Source organism: Polypterus senegalus, chromosome 4 (assembly GCF_016835505.1).
Source record: "Polypterus senegalus isolate Bchr_013 chromosome 4, ASM1683550v1, whole genome shotgun sequence".
NCBI classification, from domain to species: Eukaryota; Metazoa; Chordata; class Cladistia; order Polypteriformes; family Polypteridae; genus Polypterus; species Polypterus senegalus.
The window spans coordinates 198,436,148-198,453,253 of NC_053157.1; positions in this window are offsets into that span (position 1 = coordinate 198,436,148).

A 17,106-nucleotide genomic window follows, 5' to 3' on the forward strand; every position below is an offset into this window, starting at 1 on the left:
GTTCACCCAGTTATTTTCAAATGTACAAATAATGATGCATATGTATTACTATTATAAAGATGTATTCCTTTAAGGCTTCTTTCTGATGAGTCTATAAATAGTCTCCATTCTTCTGCATTGTAATCTCTGCCAAGTTTCTTCACTAGGTCACTTAGGTCAGTGAAGTAAACCAAGAACCCACCTTAAAATATGCTACAAACACTTTTTCTCTATTTCAGAACCAACTGAAAGTTGTGTCTGAATATAACGTGTTTTAATCAGGAACCCAAGAGCTCTGCAACATCTTTGGGAAGAGGCTTTCTTAGTAGATCTCCCCTAGATCACTTATTCATTAAGTTCATCATGACTGAATGGCTGTAGCTCATTGCTTGAACATTTTGGGACAAATTCTTCATTGTCATCTGAAGTATTTTACTCCTCTGAATGAGATTCTACAGAATAAAGACTGTCAAAAGGAGTATGGATTGCTACATCTGGTTCATGTGGTAAAAATTTTATGGCTAATGGAAGATTAGGATAAACAATTTCAAGTATGATTTTTCTTTTCTGCCTTTTGAACCAGAAGAAAAGGGCTTTTAAAGGCAGTGATCAGCATGAGCTCAAGTGCGTGCAGAAGGAACTCCGAGTCCAGCTCAGGGCGGCGAAGGAGCAGTACAGGAGAAAGCTGGAGCAGAAGTTGCAGGATAACAGCATGAAGGAAGTGTGGGATGGGATGAAGATCATCATTGGCTGCAGCTCGAAGCGGGGTGCCACCATCGAGAGAGACGTGTAGAGAGCAAACCAATTGAACAACTTCTTTAACAGGTTTGACCATCCTAACCCACTCTCACCTTGGAGTACTACACACTCCACCCATCCTTCTGCTGATATCAGCATAGGAGAGACATCCCCACCCACAATTACAGTAGCCCAGGTGAGCAGAGAGCTGAGGAGACTTCGTGCCAGCAAAGCAGTGGGTCCAGATGGAGTATCGCCACGACTGCTGAAGGCCTGTGCGTTGGAACTGGGGAGTCCTCTACAGCGCATCTTCAACCTCAGCCTGGAACAGGGGAGACTCCTGAGGCTTTGGAAAACATCTTGCATCACCCCAGTTCCAAAGGTATCACGTCCTAGTGAGCTGAATGACTTCCGGTCAGTCGCACTGACGTCACACGTGATGAAGACCATGGAGCGGCTGCTGCGTCCCCACCTGAGGCCACAGGTCCGCTACGCCCTCAACCCTCTGCAGTTCACATACCAGGAGAAGGTGGGAGTGGAGGATGCCATCATCCATATGCTACACCGATCCCTCTCCCACTTGGACAGAGGCAATGGTGTTGTAAGAATTATGTTTCTGGACTTCTCTAGCGCCTTCAACATCATCCAACCTCTTCTCCTTAGGGACCCGCTGACAGAGATGGGAGTAGATTCATACCTGGTGGCATGGATCGTGGACTATCTTACAGACAGACCTCAGCATATGTGTCTCGGGGACTGCAAGTCTGACATTGTAGTCAGCAACAGAGGAGCACCACAGGGGACTGTACTTTCTCTGGTCCTGTTCAGCTGATATACATCAGACTTCCAAAACAACTCGGAGTCCTGCCACGTGCAAAAGTTCACTGACAAAACTGTATCGTGGGCTGCATCAGGAGTGGGCAGGAGGAGGAGTATAGGAACCTATTCAAGGACTTTGTTAAATGATGCGACTCAAACCACTTACACCTGAATACCAACAAAACCATGGAGCTGGTGGTGGATTTTAGGAGACCCAGGCCCCTGAGGTCACTCTGATGTGCAGAGGGTGCAGACAGATAAATTGGACTGGACTGCCAATACTGATGCTCTGTGCAAGAGAGGACAGAGCCAACTATACTTCTTTAGAAAACTGGCATCCTTTAACATCTGTAATAAGATGCTGCAGATGTTCTATCATACGGTTGTGGCGAGCCCTCTTCTATCCGGTGGTGTGCATGGGGAGGCAGCATAAAGAAGAAGGATGCCTCACGCCTAGATAAACTGGTGAGGCAGGGTCTATTGTAGGCATGGAGCTGGGCAGTTTGACATCCGTGGCAGAGTGACGGGTGCTGAGCAGGCTCCTGTCAATCATGGAGAATCCACTGAACAGCATCATCTCCAGACAAAGGAGGAGCTTCAGTGACAGACTGCTGTCACAGTCCTGCTCCACTGACAGACTGAGGAGATCATTCCTCCCCCACACTATGCGACTCTTCAATTCCACCCGGGGGGTAAACGTTAACATTATACAAAGTTATTGTCCGTTATACCTGCATTTTTATCACTCTTTAATTTGATATTGTTTTTTATCAGTATGCTGCTGCTGGAGTATGTGAATTTCCCCTTGGGGATTAATAAAGTCTCTATCTATCTATCTATCTATCTATCTATCTATCTATCTATCTATCTATCTATCTATCTATCTATCTATCTATCTATCTATCTATATCATCAGAATACCAAAAAGCAACCAACTTCTTCATATCTTTTGTCCATTGTCTTAGTTCCTCGCCATAAATAGAGCAGACACTATGAAGAGCCCACAGTTTGTCCTGGTTTCCAAATTTTCTTCCAGTGCAGGTGTGATTTTTTTTCTCACAAAATATGTTATGTCCTCTCTCTGTTTTTTTACTACAAACTTTCCACAAATGTAGCAAAAACATCAGACTGTTAACACAACCTCTAAAGGCTATGCTATGAATTAACAAAACAACAAAAATAGAAACTGTCCACTGGTCATTTACATGTGGACTGGTCAACTGACTGAGTCACACTGAGGTAGTTTTGCTCCATTCCAGTGAAGAGGTAAGGACCAGTCCAGACATGCTGCTACTTGCTGCTAGGACTCATAACCATGGTTAGTTCCAGCTATAATCTGACCTTACTATCGAATAAAATACTTGCTTTAAACATAGATTTTAATATTAGAAAATATTACACTCAAAGAAATCATCATTAAATGAAATATTGATATTGAATTGATTATAGAACGAAACAACAAGAAAAAAATAATTTTATGAAAAAAAATGATGGAGAAAAATGGTTTCAATTTTTTAATTCAGCACCCACAAATATGTAAAAATCACATGAAATAATCATCACTATTTTTTCATTGTAAACCTGTGTTATTAAAGGATGGGCCTAGCTTGAGGTCTGCAAACCAACGTGAGTCAGATGAGGCCCCAATAAAGCATTTGGTTTAAGGGTTTCAGTTCGGGATTGGGTCTATTTTTAATATCAAAAATCGGGCTTCAACCAGGTTTGGGTCTTTCTCGTGCAAGTTTTTTCTTTATGGTAACCCCTCCTTTTTTCATTTTCACTCTTTAATTTTGCATACTACCACCACCACCCTCCCCATAGCACATCATAACAATGGATGAAATAAAGCATAAACTTGCAAACAGAAAGCTACTCAAAATGCCAAATAAGTCCAAAATGGCTTTATTATGGAACAATTATGACTTTATTGAAACAAAAGATAAACAACTTTCTGGGTGTGTATGGCATAAAATACCTCCTGCTGTGTTGGGGTACGATAGCAAAAAAACTGGCACGTTTTCTCTTCAGCTATATGTGGACTGTAGGTTCAGGTGCTTGACTTTAACAGCAATACAAGCAGTAAGAGGCAAATGCCCATGTCATAGTACTTCTTTGCACCTGTTAACTCAGTAATGGCTCCTGTCAAAGCAAATACTTCTGATAAGTGTGCAGATTTTTGTTGTCAGGATATTAGATCTTTAGCCATGGTAGCAGGAAAAGGTTGATGTAGCACAAGAACTTGGGAGCTAGAAATGGTCAAGTTCAGGTAAGTATGCTACTGGATCCTACTACCATCTCATGCAAATGTAAGGAGATTGCAATGACAAAAAGAAGAATGTTGACAGAGAAATACCAAAGAAAATGTGTGACATTAATTTCAGATTGACCACAGATATGTGGAATGCCGATTACCATAAGTTCTGTTACCTGACAATTACCTGTCACCATGTCACACAAGAATACAAGCTTAAAAGAAGCAAAGACAGGTGACAACATACAGAGAGTTTCATCGACAGCTCGTGCATGAGCTCAGATTTGATGGTTTGTTATGAACAAAGTCATCTGGGTAACTAATCAAAGACCAAATATCATTACTACACTCGCACCATATCATCTCCTGGATCCTGCCAGTATGATACTGTATATATAATGCCATTCTAAAGCATGCACTAGATGTTAATGAGCTTTCAGATATTGTCTCAGAAACTGCAGAAATATTGCATGCAGTGAAGGCCTTAGTGACATATGTGAAGCAAACAGGTCTAGTAAACCAGCTGAAAAAAACAGATAGGCAGATGTCAGACACCAGGTTTAGTACAGATTTTTTCACTTTGCAGTCAATCGAGGATTTGTACATTGAGCTTCAACAAAAGTTTAAAGGGCATGGGGAAATTGATAACATAGCCCTGGATGTTCTAGACTTCCTTTTGGAATTTCTTCACCCATTTTGGCAGGCTCTAGAACTGCAACTGGAGGGTGATTTGTACCCTATGCTTAATTAGGTCATATTATGGCAAACCTGTGGGTACAAACACCCCATATCAAACTATAATCTATGAAAAACATCTATAATGGATAAACAAAAAGGTAAAGCTAGAGGAACTGCATAAACCTGCAATATTTTTATGGGCTAAATTATTCAAATTATGCATGTTTCTCAATACTGAAAAGGAAGATATTCACCAAGAGGCCAGGTGTCTGATAGCCTCCTTCACACTAGATGATAAACTACTTAGTGAAATTCTTTAACCAGGATAGATTTACCTGATTTATATAAAATAATTTCTCAACTGAGACCATCCACCTGCGTCCTTGATCCAATACCAACAAGTTTTTTCAAAGAAGTATCTGGCATGGTAATTGATAGTATTCTTGACATAGTAAACTTGTTAAAGTAGTAAATGACTTGTGGGTAAATGCAGACAGAGGCTGATTATCTGTTCTCATCCTCTTAGATCTGAGTGCTGCATTTGACACCATTGATCACAATATTTTTAGAAATCGCCTTAGTCAATGGGTGGGCCTCTCTGGCAGTGTCTTAAATTAGTTTGAGTCCTACAACTGTATTTATCAATAGCGCCTGATGACCCTGACACTCTTGATTCACTGATACAATGTCTAACTTGTGTTTCTGAATGGATGAGTAGTAATTTTCTCAAACTAAATAAGAAGAAAACAGAAATTTTAGTGATTGGCAAAAATGGATATAATGAGGGTATTAGAAATAAACCTGATCCATTAGAATTAAAAGTCAAGATGGGGGTAAAGAATTTAGGGTTAACTATTGACCTGAATTTTGAATCACATATTAATCAGATTACTAGGACTGCATTTTTTCACTTAAGAAATATAGCAAAAGCTAGACCTCTTATAACATTGCGAAATGCTGAGAAATCAGTTCACGCATTTATTTTGAGTCGACTGGATTACTGTAATGCATTCCTCTCAGGACTACCAAAAAAAGACATCAATTGATTGCCACGAGTGCAGAATGCAGCTGCTAGAATCTTAACTCGGAAAAGAAAATCCAAGCACATCTCTCCAGTTTTGATGTCACTACATTGGTTACCTGTGTCATTTAGAATTGACTTTAAAACACTGCTTATGGTTTACAAAGCCTTAAATAATCTTGTTCCATCCTATACTTCAGAATGTCTTTCAACTTACACTCCAAATCGTAACCTTAGATCTTCAAATGAATGTATGCTTATAATTCCAAGAGCTAAACTTAAAAGAAGTGGTGAGGCAGCCTTCTGCTGTTATGCACCTAAAATCTGGAATAGGTTACCAATAGAAATTTGCCAGGCTAATACAGTGGAGCACTTTAAAAAAACTACTAACAACACATTGTTTTAACATGGCTTTCTCATAGCTTCATTTTAGATTAATCCTTATACACTGTATATGCATTTAATTATCATTATCATTCATGATGGCTCCAAAATCTGTACTAACCCCTACTTTCTCTGCTGTTCTTTTTCCGGTTTTCTATGGTGGCTATCTGTGCCACCTCCACCTAATCAAAGCACCGTGATGTCCCTACATTGATGGATTAAAGGCCAGAAATCCACATGACCATCATCATCAAATTCTTCCATGTGAACCCTGAATACAATGAGGACTGATTGAGGTCATTTATGTTAGGTAGAGTTTTTTTGTTTATGCTATGATAATTAGTATTGCCTAATTTTATTTTTTATATATTTTGTCTTTTTTCTCTTTCTTCATCCTGTAAAGCACTTTGAGCTACATCATTTGTATGAAAATGTACTATATAAATAAATGTTGCTGTTAGTGAGTCTGTAGCCAAGAGAAGAGTAACTGCAGCAGCGCAGTTTAAAGAATGGGTGAATATACCTATAAGTGAAAGCGATGAAGAAGTTCAGGACAACACAAAGCATAACCACAGCATGGAAGATGAGAAGGGTGTGTTCAGTTGTTAGAAATGTCAGGAGATCTTTCCCTCTGCTTGCTAGACTTGCCTGCAGCGTGTCAAGCATCCTTATAAGTAGCAGCAGCAGCAGCATTACAATTTTAGTGCTTCAGGCTGAACGATAGACCAGAAGAGAACAGTGTGAAAAAAACATAAATGGCAGATGCAATTCTGTCCCTGCACAACTCTTATTAAATTAATTACTTCATCATGACTATAAATAGTTCAGAGGTTGCCCAAACAGTTTCACTCTTTTGGAAGACCAACAAAAGTTCCCATTTCACCACCAGCAATAACTGGTAAGACAAATCACTTAAGACAGATTTTTATCTATGGAGTTACATTAAAGAAAGAGTGTTTTTTCCATCTATGCCCACTAATCTTCAAGATTTCTGACATCGAATTGAGGAAGCTGTGAATTCAGTAACTAGGGACCAGTTGACTCATGTGTGGCAAGAGATGGTCTACTGTTTTGATGTTTGTCACGCTATACATGGTGCTCAAGTATAGTGCATGCAACCTCAACAACCACAGGACCAAACTTTGAACTTTCCTCTATTCAGTGATGTGCGGAATGTGTTTCTGTCTTATACAGTTTGTTTGAAATACATTTTTGAAATCTGCTGTTTCATTTTGAATAGCCCTTTAGAACACCTCAAGTATTCCATAAAGCAAGAAGTGTTCTCAGTCTGAGTTGGAAACATTCACTTTACTGAATATTGAAGTTAACATAATTAAAGCCGGTGCTTGTTTTTCATTCCAGGCTGCTGTTAAGATGGTTCAGTGTCACCTTTGTGTGCACTGATAAATGGTTTTAAGATATCCTAGAATAGGCAATTCGCATAGTTCTGAATGCCCTGAGCCAACATATCTTTCATATTTGAACACAGCACAGTTTACAAAAAAAGAGCTCAGAAACATTAAAAGCAAACTCATAGTAACAGGCTTTTTTTAAACGTCTGTTTATATTGCACAGTTACTTTCTTCTTCTTACCTAGGACTGTTCACATCAAGAGTTTATTTTCCTGTTGTAAATTAATTCTACAGAGCAAAATTGTCAGTGTTAAATTAACTCTTCTAGTTTTAAAGTAACCTTAAAAGTTAACATGCTGAAAGAGGGATTCCATATGTACACTCTTAGTGTTAATTTAACACTGCTGATTTTGCTGTGTAGCATAGATAAAACAGTCATAGACCTGGAGGATTTGTCGTGACTGACTCTTTATGGCTTATTTCAATCTTGTGGCAAATAAAAGCCCTTTGAACCCTTCATGCAGTTAGACTGCAACCGGCCGAAATAACAATACATACTTAAAATTATTAGCTGCCTTTTGCTAAAGTAGTTGGTTTGCCATATAAATTTTATTTTGAATTTTTACAGGCCACCATGGAAATCTGGCTGAATTTAATGTTCTGTCAGAGTCACAAAAAAATCAACTGGGCCAAAACGTTTAAGCCACGTATGTGGCTATTGCATACAAGGTAAGTATCTCTTAGTAGAAATTCCAGCTGTTCATCTGAAAGGAGCTCTGAGGGCCTTAAATTATGTGTGAGATCACAAGCCCCCTTTTAGCCAATGGCTATACCTGACATGGGCAGTACAGATCATATCTGGCTGCATTTCAAAGGGATCTCCTGGCTTGCACTCTAGCAAGAGGAAAATCTGAAAACTTGTTTACCTCTTCCTCAGTGGGAGTGATAAGCTAAACTGCTTATGAAGCTTGGTACAGTTGATGCTATTTATCTCTTCCTTAGGTATTTGAACTTCCAAGGACAAATGGTAGCTTCCATTAGTTTGAAAGATTGTACTGTGCATTGTGCACTGAGGTCTGTCAGCAGAAACTTTGTTAACTGTACCAGCATCCTCACTCACATTATCCAGCACTGCTGAACCTGCCCTTCTTGGAAATTAAATAGCAACAGATTTGCCTAAATAACAGAAGCCAGACTGTTAAAAGTTTGAAACTGAGACAAAAAATGTGTTAAGCCTTGTACCATACCTAGTATGGGACTGTTAATGTGTAGCAGGCGACATATGAGATTGACAACATAAGCAATAGCAGAAGATGCCTTGTTAAATCAGCCTCTATTTATCTCTGGTTGAACTACAATATTTCATTCAATTTATTTTTGGTTAATCCCTTAAATTGATGCTTCTGGGATTGACTCCACTCCTAATTTTAAACTGGATTATGCAAATCATAAAATGAATGGAGTAAATTACTAAGAAAAATGTACAAAAATAATATAACAGAAAAATTTAAACCTGTGTAACATGCATTAGATTTTTTTAAAATCTATATTAATACAATTATCCATATCCTTTTTGTTTTTTTAATGAATTTCTCCCCGGGGAAGAATTTAAAATAAATGTTCCTAGGTTCCAATTCCAGCCTGGCACTATTTGTTCAGATTTTGTATATTATCTCAGTTTAAAGCAGTAGCCCCAATTTTGGGCTTGTGCAGGCAGAAAGTCTGCCATTTGAGTTCGGACTAGACTGCCTAGGGTGAGTCCTATTCAGGATATCTAAACCTGCAAAGAGCACAGGCTTGGCTTCTGTTAATTTTGAGACTTGCATGCCTCTTTTGAGCTTGTGAATTCAGGAATAACAACACCAAGGAACTAGTAGGAGAGCCACTAACGCCTTACCTTTAGGAAACAAGACATATTTATCCACGATAGGACCAAGACTTAAGCGGTTCAAACTCTCACTCCAGTGGCATCATGCTTTGCAGCAAACCATTCCAGAGAGTGCTGAAGATCACACTGAGAAGCAGCAAAAATAACAACATCATCTGTATATGCCATAGATGCAACACTCAAATTTCAAAACTGGATTCTATTCTGCCAGAAGGCTGGAAAAGGACCAGGGAATGAAATTTAGTCAAAACCAGAAACAAGCTGAAACAGTGAAGACTAAATCTTTTCCACCAAAGCCTAATCTCTAATCAGTAATCAAAGTGAGAGGGAAGTAAGATCAGAAAGCAGAAATCTGAAAGAGAAATTCACACTACATTTGATTATGTTTTTATTCAAAATCACAGATACAACTGAATTGTTGCAACCGTATTTAACGAGTTGCATTGATGGTGCAGGGCACGGTGCCATTCAAAACCACCTTGGCAACTGGTAATGACAATCATAAAATGGTAGCACCCGTATGCAAAACAAAATAACATTGCGGCACCATGAAATAAATAATCACTGTGATCAGGAAACATTATACTACAAACATTACCACACAGAAATCTTAAAGAAATAAAGAAACCCATATTCCCAAATATAATTTTGTTTAAAAAAATTTAAAGGAGATTGCTATGGAGATTCAGCACTTCGACAAATCTTACTCTTCTGCGCATGATGCTTTCAGAAGTAGATTTTTTAAAATATGTAGATTACGTATCAGTGTTTGGTGTAAGTCTTCTATTTAAATTATGCATGTGATAAGTGATAGCATCCTACATAGCTAATTTTATATTCCATAGTAGCAAAGTAGGGTTTCAATATTATTGCGACCATCTGATTACAACTGGCTGTTTCACATACTAGAAATAAGAGCACACCATCATAAGGTACACTCACGCTCACTCACTTAAACCGACGTAGACGTCTTTGAGACGTCAAAGAAAAAAAAGAAAGAAAATCTGGAGAAAAATGAAGATTCCATACACTCAGTTCCCAGCCCAGGATATGAATACAGGAACTGAAAGACAATAGAACTAACTACTGCACCACTCTTTGTGTTATTATTTTTATTTAAAGAGGAGTGTAAAGTTCTCAGATCAGACTAGTGACTTAAAGCAGTGCTTGTTTAAAAAGCTAAAATATGAGTTAAGAACTTTTTTTCCCATAGGCAGTATAAAAACACAAAAAAGAAATTTAGCCCAACCTCCATTATTTGTGATATATTGCATTAGTTGGTCACCTGTTAATACTTTCAATGTATAATCCTCTTGCAATATATCACCGCCTAACTTTAAAATTCATGCAAATACATACTGTTTTGGCCGTATGTGCTAATGCACACACATAATACATTATGACTTGCTTTCTACTCTTAACATGCATCTGTTTCTTTTTACCACATACTGGCAGGTGTTTTACCGCATGTTCATTAATGGCTTTTTGGCTTCAAAAACTTTTAATAAAATACAGCTATAACTGAGTACTGTGCAAAAAGTAATGCTACACTGAATGGTTTCTTCTCATTCTAACATTTTTTAAGTTCAGTGGATTAAACACATAGAGTAAATCATATTTGCATACTATAGCTGTAGTACATTCTATAATTTTAGGGTATATGTTACAAGATTCACCTGTGTGTACAAGGAAAATCTGCTTTGCACCTCCTTGTGTGCAGAAGATCTTAATTTGTATTAATTACAAGAAATAGCCTTCTTAAAGGTATGAGCCTGTGTATGGTTGCAAATTACTGATGCTGAGCCCTTTCTCTAATATTTCTCTGCTGGATTAAAGTATACCAGCCACATGCATCACTTAAATACCATCCAGTTAATGAACACGTAGTGACTTTGTTTGTACATTTACCATACTTTTATGATATGATACATGAAATCTTTAAGAAAATGAGGCCATTCCTAAACACAATTGTTAAAGTGTCAGTTACTAAAAAGTCCATGGAAATACAGGCTATCCATCTGCCATTCTACACCTGTTTATCCATGACAAAAGATCTAACACAAGAATCAACACTAGTCCACAGTCCGCTGCTAGGCATATGGAGCTTATTTGACACAACATTAAACCCATCCTTGGCTTATGGGAGGAAATTAAAATACTCAGATAAATCCCACATGTAAACTGCACACAAGGTGGTGACTGTGCAAGGAAATGAAGTCAGTTTAATGGGGCTGTAAGGACTCAGCACTACACATTACACCACCATGCTCTCCAAACCATTATGATGTGGTCTTTGAGTGCAGACTACTGTGCAACTAATTATACTCTGAGCTCATTTTGATTGTGTTGTCTAAGCTGAATTCCTTTTTATTATTTCTCTGACACTTAAATGCTAAAGATCGTCAGACTATTAAATGTAGCTATTGTGTAAAATAACTTATTATGTTAATAATTAGGCGAATTTAGTTAATTTTATTTATTTACTATGCACTTTAAAAACAGCATCAAGACTGACCAAAGTGCTGTACAATAAAAACCCAACATATCACACAAACAATAACCAAAGGGAAAAGATATAGAAACACATAAGAGCTGAAGAGATAAATAATAAAAAATACACAGTCAACATATCATAATGGGCCACAAGGTATAATAATTCATTACTTCTAGATAAGACTGACGATGAAGCAAAAAAAAATTATATGATTGAAAACTTTACATCCCTTTCATACACATTACTGTAATGAAAAAAAATTGAAAGATGCGTGCGTTTGATTCATTGGTGGACTTGTGTGTGTGTACATGTGCCTCATAATGGACTGCTTTAATGAGTCCTGACTCTAGCCTAAACTACTCTGAACTAGATAAAATAGGCATAACAATGAATCAATGTAAGTAGAAAAAAAATATTGCAATGACCAAGCAGAAAATTAAAAACTGTAGCGCCTAGTGCCTAGCTAAAAGAAACAGTGTATCCGCCGTGTCAGAGTGCTGTTGAATATGCTATATGAGACGGCCAAGCCATGAACGGTAATGGACAAATATGTTACGAATTTGATCGGGGCAGTCCTATCATGCTAAAAGGCAGATGAAATTCGCAGGTGTCAGGATTTCACAAAAGGGCTATAAATTAAGCGGTTTGATCGGTACTTTGAATCATGTATTGCTAGGATGGTTATGGAGTGTTGCTGTGTATGTCCTAGAGAGGAAAAAAGTATGGCGTGTTCGTGGGATTCTTCAGTGTGTGGCCTTACCATAGTGGTGCAAGTTTGGTGTGTTCTGGGATGACTTTAGTACAGTAATGGTGAACATATGGCATGTTATGGGGCCATAACATTGAACAAGAAGAAAGGTGACCCCCACCCCCTTGGCCATTAACAGTGAGGGTATCTAAATAATTAGGTTTTAAATAAGATTGTTTGTTATTTTTTCTCGTTTGAGTTTGTCTAAAATAAAATGCCAATGCACTACTTTTTTTGCATTTTTTTAAATAAGTCACAAGACAGTCACAACAATATTTTAGCATAGTATGCACTGCCACACAATAGAATATGGAAAGTATTCAGAAAGCAGGTGATGAAAAGTATAAAATGAAAAATATAAAGCAGGAGGCCATTACCAGAGAAACAAATGATTGTGTCTAAGCCAATATGTAAAACAAAATACAAAGTAAAAAATACTGAAAAAAGTCAGTATCCAGATGATTTACACTAAAGCACTTGTGAAAGAATTTTAGAGAGAACATCTACAAAATTTGAAAAACACTCAGTGCTGGTTTAAATAGAGTCAGACCAACGACGTCATGTGGGTGGCGTTACTTCTGGTGCCACACGCCTTAACAACTACTTGTTAATTTTGAAAATGAAAAAATACCTATCAACAATCATTACAAAGCATGTTATTTAGGAAGAAAGGTTACATCTGACAAAGCTTTAGACAGAAAACAAATAATTGCAGTTATAGGGAGGGAGTTAGTGAAGATGAGACACAGAGAGCACATGCTGTGTAATAGGGATGGGATATCCTCCTAGCTGCAGTTAGAAGGGCAGAGACCTGACATACACTTAAATGGCAGGAGTTTTTTTATTTTATTCCTCAACCACATAAAATCCGGATTATGGACTCAGAGGTCTTGGGTTTGCAACCAAGCTCTCCATGTGGGAAAGTGAAGCAAAGTTGACCAGGACCTTGAGAGATTTATCACCCGTGACACGGCAGATATTTGGATACATACAATATCAAAGTATTTAAATTTAAATGCTAATGTGTAAACAATGACATGTAAAATATTAATTATATGCATCTTTGCATTAACATAAAGTCACCACACTTTCTCTTATTAAAATAAATGACTAATGCAGTTAAATATTTAATTTTGCAAAAATGTAATATGTTAATTTTAACTTGATGATATAATGCAAAAATCTTTCTCATTGCATCTGTGATTTACGAACACCAAAATGTACCATTCACTACAATATGAACACTTCGGATGTAGTCACCTGCGTTCTTTAGGCTTCATTATTATATGATAGGTTTATACGTTTATAAGGTCATCATTATTATGTGTACACCGTACGGCAAAATTCTTACTTGCCTCTGTTAATTACCTCACAACACATTGTCATTCTCTGGTGTCCTCTTACCTTGAAACCTCTGCCCTCCTCCAAGAGAAATTCTGTTATTAGTAGCAGTAGTATTAGTAATGTTATTGTATATTTTTCGGATGCCTTTGTCCAAAGCAACTTGCAAGTTTAGTATATGTTGCAACTATTTATGGAATTAAAATGCCAATATAATGTATCGCTTGGGAGAGCATAACTTTTTCAGAGATAACACTTAATCAGGTGCCAAGGAAGTGCAGCCTGCATGTCGGCTCCTTTTGATGTAATTACTGGAGGTGGAATGTCCATTTCCAGGAGTTTAATAGAATAATTTGAATTTTAATGTTCTGGCATGTTCAGTAATGGCAAACTAATTGGCAACCTTAGGATTGTAACATACAACAGATAAGAAGGAAATTAATTTTAACTGGCATTCGGCAAAATCAAGGAGTTTGAACATTTTATTTTTTAAGGCTGAGATCATAAGTGAAAGAGCACATAAGAATAAAGAAAATGTTTTTGTCCTGTGGTGCCTGATCAGGTTTGCTTGGTATGCCTCTAAATGTAGCGACTAAGACTTCAGCTCTGTTGTACTGCTCTTGTAGAATCTGGCCTAGGTATAAATGTATTTCTTCATCACGATGGGTGAGATTTGATTTTTACCTCTCTCTAGAATACCATTTAGCTTTTTGCTCAATTCTGCAGATGTTGCTAAAGGAGGGTTCTCAGAGGTCCTGAAATTATCAGCGTCTCAAGCCTGTTTCAAAGTGTTCTCCTTCGGGAAATGATTGTTTCTTGCATTTATATTATAACAGGCTGTGTAGATCTTACCGGCGATTTTTTTTTTTCTTAATGTGCCTTTTAAATCTAAACAGACTTTTTCATTTTGTTAGATTGTGAAGTTAGGTTAGTGAAAATATAAGAATAACAATTGAAACAATAGAGATTTAGGGAAATTTGTTTCTTGTAGGATAACCATTACTTATTTAACTTTTTTTCCCAGCAGTTAATGAAGTAAGCTGAAAGGATATTAAGTTCATACTTTATGCAGACAAATTTACACTTCTCAATTATGCCTGTTAATAGAGTGCCAGAAGGACTCCCTCTCAGGTAAGAAGAAATAGAATTTCACCATTTGTAAATAACAAATCCATTGCTTTATAGAAAAAAAAAACACAGGATTTTGTTTTAATTATATTTAAGGTCAGCACATATTTTGGATATTTGGCTATGCAGTATTAACATACAGTAATGGTAATATATTATATAGAATTAAGAAATGCAACTTTTAGAGATTCATGGGGTCATTATTGTCATGCACATAGAGCAGCCACAATTTTACTTGCATGTGTTAATCAACATGCAATTGCAATGCAAAATCGAAATGTTTCATTGGTAGTTGCAGTCATTATTATTATTTAACTTCAGTTAAGTGGTGTAATGGGCACAGGTTTGAATCTCATGCCCGGTCACTGCCTGTGTGGAGATTAGACAATTCTCCCTAAAGCCTGACCCCATGTGAGTGTGTGTCTGCATACATGTGCCCTGTGATGGATTAGGGCTCCATCTCAGGTCACTTATGCTCTCTGTGACCTTTAACTGGATTAAACGGGTTTGAATACAGGTGGATAGACTGAATCACTTTGATTTCACTTCCAAAATATTTTACTTCTAGAGGCTTTGCACAGGAAAGGCAACATACATAGTACAGACTGTCAGTAACTATAACTGGTGATTTTATCATTTCCTGACATATAGTGGATTCAGAAAGTATTCCCACCCTTTCATTTTATATTTGACATGTTTGCCCATTAAACTACAATCAATTACCCCTAATTAGAATATTTACATGTTTTCAGAAAGGTTTCCAAATTTAAATAACCAAAAAACAAAAACTGAAATCTCTCATTGATTCAGCTAGAAGCCCCCTTTGGCTGCAATTATAGTTTCAGGTCTTCTTGGGTAAGTGTGTACTGTAAAAGCTTTGCATAGCTGGATTTGAGCAGTTTTTTCTTGCAGATACTCTTAGATTGGATGGGAACCATTCTGTAAACTGCTACCTTCAGGTCTCTCCACAGACATTCTATGGAGTTTAAATATGGGCTTTGGCTGGGCTACTCAAGGACAGTAAGAAATATGTACCAAAATTGCTCCAGTATTGTCTTGGCTGTACGATTCAGGTCATTGCTGTGCTGAAAGTCTGAGCATGCATGCACTCTGCAGTAGGATTTCTTCAAGGACCTCTCTGTATTTGACTGTATTCATCCTTTCCTTAATTCTAACCTGTCTTCCTGTCCCTGCCACCGAGAAACATACCTGCCTCCACCATGCTTCACTGCAGGGATGATATTAAGCAGATGACGAGCAGTGCCTTGTCTTTGCCACACATAATAGTTGGAGGTCTACCAAAGAGTAAAATGTTTCTCTTCTTGGACCACATAATCTTTTTGCTAATGCTTTTATGGTCCTTTAAATGCTGTTTGACAAACTCTAAGGTAACTGTCATATGCATTTTACTCAAATATGGAGTGATACTGACATGGTCACCTTTCTAACAGGTTCTCCAATCTTAGCAGAGGACTTTTGAAGCTCTGTTATAGTGGCCATTGGCTCTTGGTCTCTTTCCTGATCAAGGCTCTTCTTACCTTGCCCACACTAGGGAATAGGAACACCAGTCCCGGTGATTCCAAACTTCCTCCATTTCATAATTATTGAAGCCACTATGCTCGAGGGAGCATTCAATATTTTTGAAATTAATTTATATCCTTGTCCTGATCTATACATCACCAAAATTTCCTCAATAAGGTATATAAAAAGATCCTTTGACTTCATGGCTCAGTCTTAGTCCTGACATGCTTTGTGAATTGTGGGACCTTAAATACCTTTGTAAATGATGACCAATCAATTATTTTTGCCACAAGTGGACTCCAATCAAGTTCAAGACACATCTAAGGGATAATTTTGTACCTGACAACAATTAAGAGTGCCACAGCAAATGGTCTTATATAAATGAAAGATTTCAGATTTGGATTTTTAATACATTTGCAAATCTTTCTGAAAACATGTTGTTTCTTTGTCATTATGGGCTACCAAGTGTAGATTGATGGGCAAAATGGCAAATTTGTCCATTTAAAGATAAATCTACAACACAGTAAATTTGCAGAAAATGACAGGGTCTGAATACTTTCTGAATCCACTGTATAACTCATTCTTGAGCCAGTATGTCTGCAAGAAAAATACAGCGGGAGTATGATGTGCAAACATATTCCAGTAGCAACAATTGAAAACTAGTAAAGGGCCTCAATACTTTTTAAAATACTGTAAAATGAGTTTGAGCAATTTTTTCAAAAGTACAAAGAAAAGCTAAAGTAAGGAAAGCATTCTTACCAGAT